This window comes from Drosophila melanogaster, chromosome 3L, assembly GCF_000001215.4.
Source record: "Drosophila melanogaster chromosome 3L".
Taxonomy (NCBI): Eukaryota; Metazoa; Arthropoda; class Insecta; order Diptera; family Drosophilidae; genus Drosophila; species Drosophila melanogaster.
In genome coordinates this window covers 6,426,152-6,443,919 of record NT_037436.4, presented here as the reverse complement: position 1 = coordinate 6,443,919, position 17,768 = coordinate 6,426,152, and the positions used below count along the sequence as shown (strand labels likewise).

At 39.3% G+C, this 17,768-nt stretch overlaps 1 protein-coding gene across 1 annotated transcript in view, besides 1 other annotated feature; it reads right to left on the bottom strand.

The window, feature by feature from the left end:
• CG42747 (uncharacterized protein) overlaps positions 1-17,768 on the bottom strand; it is an 85,375-nt gene that overhangs the window by 42,045 nt on the left and 25,562 nt on the right. The gene's annotated exons all lie outside the window — the stretch shown is intronic.
• Positions 11,801-17,768: part of a mobile genetic element that runs on past the window's edge.

Sequence of the window (17,768 nt, the reverse complement as noted above, 5' to 3'; positions counted from 1 at the left end):
ATAGAGTGGCTGCCCACGGTCCGGCGATCTTATTAACCCAGTTCTCCTTAAATATGGCCAAAAGGAAGCACCAAAATCAACATCTCCAGCAACTTGAATACGTCTTGTGTTTGCATTTGCATTCCTTCCTGCCGGATTTTCGTTTCCTTTTCTTTTCACTTGCCACCCAAAATACAAAAAAAAAAAAAAAAAAAAAAAAAAAAAAAAAAGCTGCTGAAAAACGTGAAAAAAACGAAAAGAAGGAAATCTGCTCATGCACAAAGTAAACATGGCGAAATAAGAGAGCAAAAATTGCAATCACTTTCGGCCAAGTCCACAGTCTCAACCCTGAGCAAACAGCCGCCAGCATCAATCTTCTAATGCGTTCAACAATTTTTTGCGCTGCTCCAGCACTTCTTTTTACCCCAATGTTAATTTTCTCACTTCCACTTTGGCGTTTTTCGGTGTTTACATTTAATGTGGTAGTACCCTTTTCGATTGGGGCTATAACAAACATTATAAGTTATATTTTAGTTAGTACGCGGTATATTAATCTAAAAGATATCTTTATATATCAAATATATCAAATAATTGAGCATTTATCTCAATTAATTAGAGCTAAGTGTATCTTTAAAATAATACGTAACATGCAAACGTACGCTATGCGTATTAGAATATTGTCAAAATATAATAAATATATTTCATTTATTGACGAATCTCAACTTTACTAAATCTGTATCATTTTTGCCTGAGCATCTAAAAGCTTCTCCCAAAGAAGTATTTCAAAAAGAGTACTTTGATATTCGTACTTAAAGTTTGCCTTGCCCTGTCTTGTCTGTTAAAGATTTTTCACTTCTCTGGCCTGCCGAAAACAGATTTCTGTGCCACATTTTGGGGAGCAGGAGAGCCGAATTGACTTGTTGTCACGCCCCCTCATAACCTGGCCCCCTTTGGCGATCCGATCCGTTCCGATCCCTTGCCTGTGACAGCGACATGCAAATTTATGAAAGCCGCTTGTGTTCCTTTTCGGATTGTTGTTGCACTGCATATCGTGTATTATTTCGTTGTTGCTGTTGTTGTTGTTGTTGTTGTTTATTGATGCCGTTGGCGGGACGGCAGAAACACGCCACTTCAGCCGAAGAAATCGGTGGGGCTGGAAGTTAAAGCCGGGGGTATCTTGGGGCTTTGAGCTTGTTTTCGTGCGGAGAACGTTGTTAATAATTCGCTCGCATTACGCGCCGATCTCGAGGAAGATGTCGTCTTAATGACTTCATTAATATTGAGTAAAACACAGCGCATTCAGCGGGTAAAGGGGTGGCAGGGAAAAAGTGCAACCAAAGCAGGCCAACAAGGCAATGGCAAATGCAGAAAGGAGTCCGCCAAGAAGTTCGCGCTCAATTGCCAGAGAGTGCCAAAAACCCAAAACCGAAATGCTTCACTTGCTGCGATTCAAGCCGAAGTCGCTCCACCTCCTCAAATTTGTTTCTTGCCATTTCCGCTGGGGTCGCGAATTGATGAGACAGCAACAATAGCTGTCTTTCTCTGTCTCGCCGTAATTAAAATTAATTCGAAACCCAAGCCGGTAAATCAGCGAGAAAGCAAAGCGTTTGGGGAATTATACACCTGATCAACGCGAGCAGCGGAAAATGTATTTCAAATTAATTACAATCATGCTGGCTTAATGCTAGATTTACTGTCTGATAAATTTGTTGATGTGCAGAGTATGCAGTTGCAGATACAAAGTTTAAAAATCGATATTCATAACTTAGCACATACACTCAGGAACTAAGCGATTTTGGATAATATCTTTTAAGGCTTCGATTTAAGTTTTAGAAGCTTCCTATAAGATTTTTGCCTAAAGTTTTGGCCGACGCTTTTACGAGCTTCCTTCAACAACTTAAGTTTGCTTCTCGTTTAGTACGCGCTCAATTTCAGCGGTTTTAATTTAATAAACTGCTTCCCCACATTTTCAACTCTGTTGCATTTTCCTGGTATCAAAGCCATAAAACTTATAATACACCCTGGCAATATACACATCATCATCATCTGCGCGCTGCAGCTGCGAACTGAATCAGCAAAAGTGGAAGCGGTGGAGCGGCCTTATGTCACATCCGCGTGACGACATCAAGGCGAAATTAAAATAGCGACATTTTATTGAGTTGTCAGTTGCATGGAGCACATGGAAATGCAACAGGCCACGCCCCCCACAGCATCCAACCGCCTCCCCCAATCCACCCATCACAGCCAGTTCTGCCAGCCCACTTGCAGAACACACCCAAAAAATGGGGAAAAAAAATAAAAAAACCTAAACTGCGAAGCCAAAAAAGAAAATAATTCATGCAACGGAGTAGAGGCGACACATGTGTGTGAGCTAAAGGATGAGGTGCTGATATTGCAACGCCCCACAGAGCAGCCTGCCTATATGAGAAACACCAAGAAAAATGCATTTTTAATTTGCCCAGAAAAGAAAAAATACTATAAATATGAGTCATACCAGTAAGATTTCAAGGATCATTATGGCCTAGAATATATATTATGAGTTACCAATTTTTGTTTTATTCTAAAGATTTTAATACATACATACTTTACATAACAATAATCCATTATTTGCGAAAACTGAACAAAAGACTAATAAATTCTTCCTTTTTCCTGTGTTGCCAGCTCTTCACATCCCCATCAACATCAAAGACTACGCACTTTAATTCACAAAATATTCCAATATTTATTCCCAACCATGATTGTGGGCGTCAACCGCTCCCACGTTCGCAGTGGGTGTGGTCACCAGCGTAGATTTATTTGCCCAGTTATTTTTTGCCAGTGCAGGGTTTATTTGTTAACCCTCGAGAGGGCAGGCGAACGAACATTCTGCATAATTTGGCAGAAATTAAAAACGAGGGTAATATTCATATATATAACCATGTACTCGCCATATAATATCCATATGCATATACTTGATTATATATGTAGATCCGCATGCTTGCCAAACAAAAGAAGAAGGGCGTTGAAATTGACACCTCGAGTGTAAAAGAACAGAGCCGAGGGGAAAAGGCGAGAAAGGAAAGGCAAATAAAGGCCGCTGAAATAAAAACCCTTTTTCGACAGGCCAACGAGAGGAACTTGGTCGGTGCGTCCTGCTGGCTTTCTAAAAAGTTCAGCGAAATATTCACACTCATGTACTAGCACTAAAGAGGAGTACGTGAGGGTTAGATAAAATACTTCTAGGGGATATTTAATCTTTAATATTTAATAATGTGTATAAATTTTTAAAATGCCAAATGAGTTAATAATCATATTTGAGTCAACCTTTTCTTCTATCTAAATTCTAAAATTAAAATTTCCTGTTCCCAAAATGAGTATTTCCCATCCCTAGTTTGCATTCCCTGATGAACGACGCACGTCTGGTACGGACACACTTTGGCAATTCATTTAATTATTATATTATAACGCACACTCTTACCTTCCTGCACACAGATACTCACACTCACACAGCTGCATGATAATAAAGAGAAAAACGACCATAAAACGCTCGCACAAAAGTGCCAGGAAACTTGTGTAATTCATATCGCATAAAGCCAAGGGAAAGACAGCTCATCAGGGGGGATGGAGAAAGGGGCTGTGGAGGGGGCGGTACAACCGCAAGGCAACTGACACACACAGATAGCCACCAGCATATACACACACACACATATTTTACATGGCTTTGACAATCGAATACGAATTCGTATCCGAATCCGCTTCATCGTTCGCGTCCCTTGGCCATATCAATTGCAGTGCGGCCGACAACGTTTGGCATTCTCTCCTCTTTTACCTTTAGTTTTTATTTCACTTAACTTTTTTGTTTTTGGTACGAAAACCACAAAATTACATTGAGTTGGGGCTGCTGCTGCCGGTGGTATTGGCCCAAAGCCGAAAGCCAAAAGCCCACAGCCCAATCGCAATCTCAACTTATCGCCGGCTCTGGTCATGTTAATTTTTAACCTCAGGCTTCAGCCAAATCGAAAGCTGATCGTATAAAATTACGCCTGACAGCGGACGCGGAGCGGTTATGTGGCGGAATCCGGGGGAATCATGGATTCGTTGACTAGGGGATCTCAGATCGGGGATCGGGGATCTGAGCTGAACTGAACTGAGAACCGCAAAAGGTGACACTCCGATGGTTTGGGCCGCTCCCCTGTCGCTGTCACTATATATAGATTACATATAGATATCGTACAGTTGCTGATCTCTGGCTGACTCTTTGGCTTTTTGCCGGGGTGGAAAGTAAAAGTATGGGGAATAAGTAGCTGGTTGTATTTATTTTGCTTATTCTGGTGCACTGATGCGAATTCTGAAATTTTTTCAAAGCTTTCCGGGGGTTCTCAAGCATTACAGTACATAAAAATGTTACAGTTCTTTAAAAGCGCTCTTCTCTGCGACTCTCAAAATGTTTAGGCACTTGTTATCACAATTGCAATGTTTAGTGCTCTGAAGTTCTTTGCCTAAGGAGTGAGTAAAGTCTAAATAAAAATATAAAGTCGCTAATTACCTCTTTTAATTTAAAGAACTAAATAATCTGATATGCAACCCCCGCGGGAAACTTTCACCCGCTATAAAATCCTCTTTTGTAGCTCTCTAATTAACTTCTACCCGTGGAAATCTCTCCATCAATTTGCACGCAACTCCGCCAAATATGGCGAAATAAATGTGCGCCGCCATTTAATGCGTAGGGTGCAGTCTGGTATTGTGTTGACCAACCCAAATAGCGAAATCGCTGTGGGAATTAGCTGAAGAAGCCAATGGGCAAAAGGCTTTGAAATTTGCGTGGGAGAGTGGTTACTGTTGATCGTTGACCGTTATGGGGATGACTGGTTTCATTTGGCAGGGACCGCCTGTTGATTTGCCAGCGATCAAATACAGCATTAATTTGGCAATAAAAATAGATTTTGTTGCCATAAATATGGACCGGGTAATAAACACAAAATGTGACACAATCAAAACGGCAAGCGGCTCATTTATTGATAACAGTTGGAGACCAATCAACCAGTTGGCCAGAACGACTATTGGCCAAAGGCTGCCGAGATTGGCCAGCAACCGGTTGGCTGGCCCGTTGAATATCTTACTGGCACTGGGCGTGCTTAGCATTTCGATTTCGATTTCTATTTTTTCTATTTTATGGCGCCAGCTTTAATAAGCATAAATAGCATACTTAATTGACAAATCAAAGGCAATTTGATAAATAAATGAATGCTAAGGCGCACGCAAATCGAATCGCATAGAATGCAGTTCAGACTTTGCTAAATAAGAGTCACTTTGACTAATGAATCAATTTAGCCGGCTCCCGCCAAACTCAATCATCAAGTTCCTTATGCCCGATGAGCAGGCATGACTGTCTGATTATCGCATACCCCGCACTCCTTTTCGAACTGCGAACTAAGTTGAGTTGATTAGGGGAGCCCATTAATGGACAAGCTCACAGGATATGGGATACAAAGACTGTCCCAGACAGTTCACATGACGTCTCTGTTTGTTTGTTTGTTTGCTGCTGCCTCTCCCTTCAAATCTCTTCTTTTTAGTCAACGTTCCTCAATTAATTGCAGCAAGGCAGAATAAAACAAAAACACTAAAAACAAAAAAAAAAGGAGAAAAAACACAGAAAAACGAGTAAACACACAAGTAAAGCCAAATGAAATCAACGAACCCAGGCCGGCAACAAAAGCAAAAGCTTAAGCTAAAGTTGAAATATACCGTTTAATGCCCAATGGCCACGCCTATTTTTCCCACACTACGCCAGCCAGCCAGGCATGGTGGGCGGGGAGCGTGTGTGCGAGGGGGTAAGTTGGGGAGTTGGGGGAGGTTGGGAAGAGGAGCGCTTAAAAATGCGTAAAAGAGTCAACTTTGACTGCAAACTGCAGTGGGATGTTGTTTGAGTTGTTGTGATACCCTGTAGTTGGAGGCTTAAGAAAGGTATGAACGGTGAAAGATATGCAATTTATTTAGAACTAAACAAACATTATGAATTTGTTAAATAATGAACTGTTATGAGTGCAATGAATTGATATTTTTTAAAAAATATATGGATTTATAATATTAAAGTTCGAAATTATGGAGACATATGATTTGCTCTAATTTCTAAGAATATAAGTATTAAAATAACAACTATTTGCTATTGCTAACCATTTTTTTTTTAAACTTATTTAATTTTTGAAATATATACATATTTTTAAGGCATAACGATTTCAGTCTGTAGTATCTCCCTGTCGATTCCTCATTTTCACCCTTGCTTCGGTTGCTATGCAGTTTTAGCTTCACTTTTAGCATTTTGCAGTTTGTTTGCGCTATGTCTGTGTCTCCGAGTTGATTGCACCACCACCAGCAGCCACCCCTTGCACCACCCAGCCCCACCCAACTGCACTCTTATTGACAAACTTGTCGTTTTATGCCACTGATTAATAAATGAAAAGTTCTATCCAAGAAGCAGCATATTTCTTGCTGACTCTCTAGTTTCGGAAAATGTGCCAGTGCTTCAACATTTTTATGGTTTTTGTCTTGACAATGAAATTTTTGTAACATTGATTTTTAATTGCCATGTAGTCGAATTGCTGAGCAACACACGAATTTTGTGTGCAACTTATTATTCGATTTTTGCAAAGTCAAGAGCAGACACCGGATTTTGTCATTTGAGAAGATCACGAAAAGTACTAGAGTTTTGTAGGTAGGCACGTGCCCGAAAAATCGCACCTAACTGGCCGTCTAATAAACAAGTTTGCTGGCCAAGAAACGCGTGCTTCTCCTCATTTAACTCCTTTTTTTATACTTTTTGCTCTCCATGGGCCGCATTTTCCAGCTGCCTGGCTAATCGGTTGCGTAATCTTAAACGCGACGCGGCAATTGAAATGGATTGCGGTGTCTTCGCGTTTGGCTTTGGCTACCTGGAGAATCGGCAGCTGCCAGTGGCGTCTCCCCAATCCCCCATCCAGTTTTATACACGTACACGTTTAGTTGCGAGTATATCGCTTTTTTTCGAGGGAGTTGCGAAGCTTGTGGCCAGCTGTGTTTTTGGCCTGTCAATGGGTCTGACCCACAATCGATGCTCAAATTTCATTGCATTTTCCCCGTTCACTTTAGCTGGTACGAGTATTTGTTTTATTTTCTTCATACACACGTATGTATATGTATATGTATATGATTTTGTAAAATTAATTTTACGCCTGGCCGTCTTAACGCCATCCAGTCTGGCATGCTGGTGTATCCGTGTGTGGCAAGAATAGTTGCAGGCAACTGCAGCTAATTGCAGCCAGTTGCAAAAATAAAGACAGCAGCGGATTAAGGCAGCAGTTGCGCTGGGATAATGTCAGGGGATCGAGGGATTGGGAGCCGAGCAGAGGCTGCATGGAGAATGTTGCGCCGTGGGTCATCATAAAAACATTATGGGGAGGCGCGGAAAAGCAAACAAAAGCAGCGAACTTACACCGAAGGAAACGAGATATGCGAAGAGAAAGCCAACAGAGTTTATTGTTGTGTTTAGGAAGAAACTAAAAATGTATGGTAAAACAAGTTACAAAAATCTTAAAAGGATAATAAAAATATGTGTACCTGTTAGAGTTAGGAAAATATTGAACATTTGGCGAAATACCTAAAGATATATTCAATTCTTCGGTATACTTACTTAAGAAGTCTTTAGGACTTTTGGAAATTTAGTGCCTGAGTAATTACTAATTTCTTTTGGTGGTAACCTCCTTTTTCGAGGTAACCGTTTCCCTCAGTGCCACTGCAACTGGTGGAATTTTTCAAAGGAATTGCACCGAGAGCAGCAGCTGCAGATGGCGTTGTCACTGGTGCAGTTTGACAGGGCAACATGCGAGAATTTGATGAGCTCGCCTGTCCCCATCCGCAGCTCCAGCTCCGGCTCCCAGTACCCATTCCAAAGCCATACCCATACCCAAGCCCCTATCCCTCCCCATCACCATCTGCATCTATATTCCCTGTCCAAGCCGCATTCAAGTCCCATCTCTCACCCACATCACCCATTCAGACCTCGCACTCCCTTGGGCATGACGAATGTGGAGTCTCTTGGGTGGGTGTGTTCATGGGTTCTCTTCTCATCTCGTGGCCTCCACATCCACCATACGCTCCATAGGTTTTTTCTTATTTTATTCCATACTATTTTTATATTTTCCTTTTCTTTGCAGAAAGGTCAGGTTGCTGTATTGCCTATTGTTGGCGTCACGCCGCCCCAAGTTGCCAGCGTGCGAACACGTTTCGCTTGAGGATTGGAGCGCACAGGTGTCTTGGCTCTACGTTGGACCCCTATTTCCACTGACCAAAGGCAAAGCTAGACCAAAACCCAGCACGCCGGTGATTGGCTTTTAGCCGCTGTCGCCTGTCAAAGCTGGCTGGCGTTTTTGGATTTATTTTTAATAAAACTGATGTCATTTATTGGTGTACGTTTATTGTTTATTGTTGCTAAATGGCTGTCGAAGAGGCACGAACATTCTGAGCCGTGCTAATACCCACACATATATATTACATATACTTCTAACTTCGCGTGGGCTGGCGTGAGATTGTGACTACAGGGTGTAACGAGATTCCGCATCGATGTAAGCCAAACAATGTAAAAGCTTTACGGTGCGAAACTCGATGTCAAGGGCGCCACAAACTCTGCGATACAAAGTTACAAGTAATAATTCCAAACTGCTAACAAAGTACCATTGAATTCAATAGTTGATTATTATTATAAAAAGCTATTGTCTTTAATAACATACAATTATGCATTAGGTAAATTTATAAATAAATGATCCCTTTATGTTATCATAAGTCCTAACAGAGAATGAGCGATTAGTTTTCCAAATCTTGTTGGCTATATTATTTTTAGAGCACATCAAGTGCTATGTGACCTCAAAAGGAGTTTTTAATTTTTTAAGATAGAAATCCTTAAAAAAGAAACCCAAGGCAAGACAATTCCCGCTCAGCTGGAGCTGTCAGCGTTGAGCACTCCATCCACGACGTGCTCGTCTCAAAGTAAAAGGAAAGCTCCGCCGAGCTGCACTTCAGTTGCAGCCAGCTGAATTGCTCTTGGCGAATATATACATCTATGTACATATGTGCAGTTGTGGTATCCGTGGGCCACCTTGATGTGTCATCACTTGAGAGCGGTAGCCGGAGTCGAAAGTCGAAAACAGAACATCTCAATGCGGTTTTCCTTCGGCTGGTTCGCCAAAAAGGCAGCAGCCGAACGCATTTTGCCAGCCACTCGAGTTCAACGATTATGAGAAATGTGTAACAGACGTGACTTTGATGTTGATGCGCGCCGCATCCAGACAGTTTGGGAGCTGACAGAAGCTGCTCTCCGCCGATGTGGAGCAGCTGTCACATCTATCGATGGCTGCTTGTAATGCAGTTTTAATAGCCGCCAAAAGCATTCCGGCCCTGACCTTCTTTTTGGGCCGAGTTCGAGACTCTCGTTTTCCATCGTTCCGATTGCGTGCGTCTGCCATTTTCGCATCTATAATTAAAATGTGTGCGGCAAGTGGCAATTTTTAATTACACCAGATAAACTTTTTCATAACCATCGCAGTTCGAACGCCAAAGAGAAAAAAAGAGCCACAAAATGTGCCGACCACCCGGCGAGTATAAATACGAGGTAGCAGCTGAGGATCGCCGGGGGCGACTATTAAACTTTTGTTAATTATCGCGATAAGGCAACAAGTTGTTGGCGCTACAGTTGGAACTGGCGTGGATGTTTGATACCAGCTGCCTCTGTATATTCATATTTCTTGTTTATATTTTTTATGTTTTTTTTTTTTTCGTATTGATTATGCTGGGCTTTGATGTGCCGGTGTTTGAGCTTCAACTTTAACCCCAGCGATGGCTAATTGAAATGCACAGAGATGAAATCTGTGGGATGATTGATGGTGCAGCCATAAAGATGTTTACATTAAAACGACTGATTATTTATTGGAAAAAAATTAATGGAAAACTATTATATATTGACCTCGATTTGGCAAATGCAATCTGATGCGGCTTTAATCTGATGTTAACATTAATATTTATACTAAACATTGCATTGTTACTTACTCAATCAAATTGTTGTTATAATTGGACTTATGACCATGTATTTATATGCTGAGGCATATTATAACAAGTTTCTTAAGCATTTTTCCAAAGGAATTTTCCTAACCCCAAGATCCGCCTTTCAACTTTAACCTCTACGCACACTTTTCTCGCTTTTGGCGACTAATTGAAATGCATGGTGGCATAAATATGAAATCTTCTAATTGGCTGCGATCGCCGGTGCCAGTGCATTTTGTCTGTTACATTTTTTTTCTGCTTTTTGCTATTGTGGCACGTTGTCTGGCATGCAGTTACCTGCATTCGATCCCCCTTCGCACCTGACCCCTCCATAATCCGTCCGCCGACGGCATGCACTTCCTTTTTGGGCTCTTCCATCGCTGCGGAGACGACGCATAGAAATTTTCTTTATAAATCAGTTGTTGTAGCTGCAAGTTGAATGTTGTTTTGCGGTTGTTCGAACGTTCATCGCTCGCCGGCTCGCTGAAAAGCAGCAAAGCAGCCAAGCAGTACAAGCAAAGTACAAAGCAAGTTGTTAAAATTCCTGTTTAAAGTTTTGTACGCACATGCAATGGCCTCGCCAGCTACAGCTTCAGCTTCCTCTGGCCCTCATTCCCAATCCCTCCTAGCCAACTTCAAAGGAAGCTGCTGATGCTGCTGCTGCCGCTGCCGCTGCTGCATGTTTGCATTAAAGACGCATTTTGTTTGCCCAGCAGATCCGAGAAACGATGACGACGACGAGGATGATGATGAGGACGTCCGCAGCGTGTTAGAATACACAACATGTAAGCCAACAAAACAGTTGGGGCCACTCATAATCAGGTTTTAGCCACGAACTGAGCTGAGCCTTCTTCCTCCGATGGCCGGATTGGATCCGATCCGTGGCCCCTGCATAAAGGGAGTATTGGCCACAACATCGAATCCAAACAGCAAAACAGTGTCGGCGGCTCTTGGGCTTATTGCCTGCGCATGATTGCACAAAGGAGCAGCCGCGACTGGGCACAGTGGCCTGGGAAACTATCTCTAAAAAATAAGAGATATCAAGTTATTTTGAAGCTTTCATGCTTAAAGTTAAAGGTTCTTCCTCAGTCAGTCAATTGAATCAATTGTATGATTTTCATTCAAAGATTTATACTATATTTTTGAATCGCAATAAAAGCTTGATATTAAGTGTATTAAAGTTTTGCTGCCCATATCTAAAATAATACTATCCCACAGTGACTTCGCAGCCGATAGCGTAGCTCTCAGGTGGCCCAAAGTCGAAGAAAAACAGAGAAATCGACTGGGGCGGGACGCTTTTGGCCGCTTGGGCTAACTAAACAATTATGGCAACGGCTACGCGATCGCCCAGCGACAACGTTTGCTGAGGACAACAACTTCGATGATGAGGATGCGGATGATGATGATGAGTGTGGATAGACTGGAGCAGGGACTTGGGGGATAAATGCAGTTGGAGGAGGGGTGGCTGGGGCTACGTTCGCTGGGGCACATCCTCCGCTCGTCCATCTAACTATCCTCGTATCTATGCATCTATACTTATTTGTATTATTATTTTGCTTTGTTTTCTCTCGCCCGGCGCATTCGTTTTCTCAGCTGCCTACACTGAACGTAATTTAATAGGGAAACTATCTAACTAACTAGTAAGTTAGGTACTCGAAATAATTGTGAAAATATATTACGATGCAAACAATTAAAAACGATTAAGGATTTGACGAAAGCCTTAAGTTTATCCGTTATAAATTGTATTGTTTAATATTAAGAGAATATTTTATTATGTAAAATCCCAAATAAGAAGACTTTACTCGTTGAGTTTTTGTAAGAAACTGATTTTATTTGGAAATATCTTCGGTTTAAATAGGTGACATGAGAATCGCATCTTAAAGTAAATGGCCTACGCAGAGGCCTAAGTAAATAGTCCCCGCCTTATCGAGGTCCCACGCTCGGGCACATCTGCCTATCTTGAGCGGCGAGGACCTTATCTGTGGTCTCCCACTAAGGGACTATTTTAGGAGGCGGGGAACGATCTCAAGTGACTGACTCATGTAGTGTGCACTTAAATTACATGTTTTTGAGCAATGCACCCATGTCGCCTTAGATAACAAAATCCTAAATATAATTTATCGCTCTCGATTCATTTACATAAGATATGAACGGAGCCCAAAATTGTAAGTCTTTAAATATATTCGTGTTCATGTGTGAACATTCTGCCAAAGGGCCAGCAAGCTGAGATGTACATTAGTATATTAGTTGCATTTATAACAGTAGTGGACTGTATTTATTTGATATATGTTCATTTATTTTGCAACTAAGATTTCAATGGGCCTAGTTTTTCTGGCTTTTAATTTTATTGGATTACAATTATGGTTTATATTATTTTTAATTCAACAATTTGTACTCAATTAACTTATTTTAAACATTTTGCTTTTTCTATGTAGAAGTACATTTTCTATTAAACAACGATATAGTGGACTGTATATTTTTATTTGTTATATTATTTTATTGTTTATTTACTATTGATATTTATAGTACTGGCAACGGACCTGCAAAGGTTATTGCTTGCATTCTTTGTTGCACAGCACATTTCCGTATGAAATATATTATTAATACTATCATTAGTATTAAAGCAATAATTAATCCAGCATGTCCGGAAATATGATGGAAATGTAAATCTTTCAATTTTTGATGGTTCTCTTTCATAAATTTAATTTCATTATTCAATCGTTCAAATTCCTCAGTATGATTTAATATTGATAGTTTCAGCGGATCCCAAATAATCTTCGGCGCTTCACTAACTTCTCCTATATAAGGTGTTGATAATAATTCTTCACTTTCGGACTGAATGTTATGGTGGGCAACTAGAATTTTATCGTCGGTTCTTGCCGTACAATATGGCGCAATGCTTAAAACTCCTTGCTGAGGCAAATCAAACAATTCAATTTGAGAGCCAGTACATTGCAGACGGACTTTTGAATTCGCAGGAACCTTAAACAACCAACTACTTTTCTTTTCTAACTCTACCCAGTAACTTTTAGAGTCGACTACTGTTTTATAGATGCAGTTCGCCGCTTTATCTGGCTTTAGAGGCTGAATCTCACATGCATTATCATTCGCTGAATTCCAGGGCCAACTTCCTTTGCATATTCTCTTATTTAGTTGCCATTTCTGACATTGATTTAATGTGGCTTCCGTCATTATGTGATAGGAATCTATCTCAAAATTATAAATTAAATATTCGGACGTTGTATGCACCATTATTATCCGATCTTCATTTCGAATTGGCACCGGAATAAGCCTGAACAATTTGGATGGATGCCTGCTAAACAGAGGCACTTTTGCACTAATGATCAATTTATCGTCGATGAATAAACCCCTGGCTGTTAACAGTGTATACACCTCCTTAAGTTCCGTACCTGACCGTTTTCCTGGAATTACTAGGTTCTCCGAAAGACTCTGCTGAATTTTGGCAATTTCTTTTTTAAGCTGATTTGGCCTGAGAATATTTGTATTTAGCCTACCGTGATTAATATCAATCAACAGGCTTATAATGCCTGCTTGAATTTTTTCGCCTTCTTCAATCAATGAGTGTAGCTGTTTCGTAATCATAAAGAATTTTATTGATTCCTTATAAACATAATAATTTTCTTTAAGAACTTCTGTCATGTTCTCAATTCTTATTTGCATACTTCTAAAATTGGAGTTAACATCTTCTGTTGTTCTCTTTAATAGATTAGAAGTTGAATCAACCACAGATGTTTGTTTTTGAATTAGTTTATCAAGGTTGTTCTGGTTATCTAACAAATTCTTCATATTTTCTTCTAATTGCTCTCTATCATCTTCATCCATTATACCAAATAAAATATGATACAAGGAACCCATAAATTCGAAAGGAGCACGCTTGCTTCTAGATCTAGACTGTATCATAAACAATTTATTGTTTTCTTCAAGTTCCGATAACTGACTTTGCATATTATCTAAGACTAGACTACATTGCTCTTCAAAGCTATGAAGTCTTTCGCAAACTTTCCTCATACTTTGTATAAGCGCATTACCCTTTGTTAACATTTTAAAATATGGATCCATTTTATAATAGATAACCAAATTCCAAGAAGTACTCACAATCTCAACATCTCCTAGCGGGTCTAGATATATTGCTGAGGTTTTATTTATTTTGTCTATAGAATATCTTGGTGCTATATCTTTAGGTAATGCGCTAGAAACTTGACAACTTAACACAAACAACAACATTGCCATAATGATTCCGATCTTGGACATTCCCGATGTCGCTCTAGTTCGTCTTTTTGGCTCTTGGTCAGCCTCATTTTTGTCAACAGACTTTATTCCTTCCAAGGGACAAATTTTAGTAATGGGTCTAGTGATATATCCTTCCTGCATCTTTACTTTAGCCACTCGGACCTTATCATCATTCCCCTTATGCACCTTTTCCACCTTTCCTAAAGGCCATCTTGCAGGATGACAATTCTCATCCTTTAATAAAACTATTTGCCCTTCTTCTATATTAGGAATTTCCTTTTTCCATTTATTCCTTTGCTGGAGCGTATGCGAATATTCACTTTTCCACTTAACCCAGAAATCTTTCTTCATTTTTTGGATAAGTCTCCACCTATCCAAATTTCCGATTTTTTCATCTTCCATTGGTTCGACTATTTCTAAAGGTGGTCTTCCAATTAAAAAATGACCTGGTGTTAAAACTTCTTGTTGGTCCTTCTCACTAACTATAGTGTATAATGGCCTTGAATTTAAGCATGCTTCTATTTGACATAAAAGAGTTGACATTTCTTCATAAGTCAAAATAGTGTCGCCGATTATACGCTTTAAATGGTATTTCATTGACTTAACTCCAGCTTCCCAAATACCTCCGAAGTGAGGTCCTGCCGGGGGAATAAAATGCCAATCAATCCTGTCCTTTTCAAGCTGCGCTGCAATCGTTATATTTTCTTGTATTGCATTAAATAACTCTTGATCTAATTTTCTTGCAGCTCCTACAAAATTTGTTCCGTTGTCTGAATAGATATTGGAACATTTTCCCCGTCTAGCAATAAATCTTCTGAGTGCTGCTAAAAATGCGTCTGAAGTTAGATCGCTTACCATTTCTAAGTGTATGGCTTTGGTGGCCATGCAAACGAATACAGCAACGTATCCTTTAAATGTTTTTTGGCCACGATTTTTTGAACATTTAACATAATAAGGACCTGCGTAATCTATTCCAGTATTAAGAAACGGGAATGTCATCGTCACTCTATATTTTGGCAAGTTACCCATTATTTGCTGAGCTGTATTTTGTTTATACCTTGCACACGTTACACATTCTCTTAAATACTTTTTCAACGAATTTTTCAACCCGAAAATCCAATACTTTCTTTGGATATAGTTTCGCATTAGGTTTATCCCTCCATGCAATGTTTCCTTATGAGCATTTTTTATTAATAAGCTTGTTAGGTGGCATTTTTCTAAAATGATTGGATGTTTAACATTAAATTCTGCATTGGAATTTTGCAATCTTCCTCCAACTCTTAGAACCCCATCCTTGTCCAAAAATGGATTCAATGACAATATTTTATTATTTGTCTTGATTTCCTTTTTGATTTTAAGGCACTTTATCTCTTGCCTAAACTGGTATTCTTGTTGTTTCTTAATAACAACTGTTTCCGCTATTCTTATCTCCTTTACTGAAATAATTGATGAATAGGCTTTATTTCTTGTTTTCATCTGCACGAATCTATTTATGTATGCTATTATACGTATAAGTTTTTCTATACTGGAATACCTTTCTATTAATTCGTAAATAGGATCATCTATTTTGTCATTTAATACCGTATTTATTAAGACAGGTTCTTCTACAGACTGCTGCCGAGGCCAAAGTTCTTTTGGGTCTGCTAGCCATTTCGGACCTTTCCACCAAAAATCACAGTTGATCAACTGGTTAGAATCCACTCCCCTGGATGCTAAATCTGCTGGATTATCCTCTGACTTAACATGATTCCATTCAGTATTTTTTAATTTCCGAATGTCATCCGTTCTTCTTTTTATAAATTTGATCTTACTTTGACCACTGTTAATCCATGCTAAGGTAATCGTGGAATCACTCCAAGCATAGATCTCCATTATATTGTCAATTGATCCTTTTAGTCTTTGGATTAATTCACTAAGCAGGTGAGCTGCACACAGCTCGAGTTTGGGAATTGTCTTCCTATTTTTTATAGGGTTGACTCTACTTTTGCTAGCTATTATATTAACATGAGGTCCTACTTTAGCATAGACTACTGCAGCATATGCTTTTTCGGAGGCGTCCGCAAATCCGTGAATCTGAATGACTGAAGAACTGTTTGAATTAATCCACCTTGGGATTCGAATATTCTCTAACAATAATAAATTTTCTTTATATTTTTCCCAATAATTTTTATCTTCTATGGATAATTCCTGATCCCATTCACTTTTATTTATCCAAAGTTTTTGAATAAAAAGTTTTCCTGAAACCGTGACTGGTGCCAACCATCCTAACGGATCAAATATTTTTGCTAGCGTTGATAACACAACGCGCTTATTTATATTTTTTGATTCATCATTACAATTTACGCTGAACTTAAATAAATCCTTTTGAGGTTCCCATTTTAGTCCTAAAGTTTTAACACATTCATTTTCGATAATATTGAGAACCTTATTGTCCCCTGTGTCCTCCACAGTGGTTAATATTTTGGAATTGTTGGAAATCCATTTCCTTAAGTTGAATCCAACTTTCTGCAATTCATGGGGAATTAATGTTATTAATTTATTAGCTTCTTCTACCGAATCAGCTCCAGTCATTAGGTCATCCATATAGAAATCATTCCTAATTATTGCACTAATAACTTGGTTTTTACATTTATCTGCAATATCTACCAGAACCCTGGTAGCCAAATATGGTGCAGATGCAGTTCCGTAAGTGACTGTGGTTAATTTATATGTTTTAATTTTTTCTTTTGGAGAATTTCTCCATAAAATATATTGATATTTTTGATCATTATTATCTATTTTAATTTGTCGGTACATCTTTTCAATGTCTGCCGAAACAACAAATTCCCATTTTCTCCATTTAATAATAATGTCAAAAATATCTTTTTGAACTCGTGGCCCAACCCACATTATGTCGTTCAAACTTTTGTTATTCGTAGTTTTTGCTGAAGCATCAAAAACTACTCTCAATTTGGTCGTAAGGCTTGAATCTCTAATCACTGCCTGGTGCGGTAAAAAATATTTGCCTTCATCACTCACTTCAATCATGTGTCCTAAATCCATGTATTCATTCATGAATTTAGTGTAGTCAACCTTAAGTTTTTCATTTCTTTTTAGTTTTTTCTCCAGATTCATGTAACGAGCTATCGCTTGTTTCTTTGAATCTCCTAAGGTGACATCCTCCTTGAATGGAATTGACACAATGTATCGCCCATCTGAATCTTTTTTTGTCGTTTTGATAAATTTATTTTCACAGATTTCAGACTCGATATCATCTTTTTCTTCTTCTTCCACTTCCCAGTAGCGATCTAACTCTTTTATTTCTATTGTTGTGGCTACAATGGTTTCTTTTCCTTTGGATTTTTTACATCCAGAAACTATCCACCCGAAATCAGTTTTTTGCCCAAGGAGACCGTCTATTTTTATAACTCCATTTTGCAGAATGTGAGTATATACGTCTGCTCCAATGATTAAATCAATGCGACCCGGTTTATTAAAATCGGGGTCGGCTA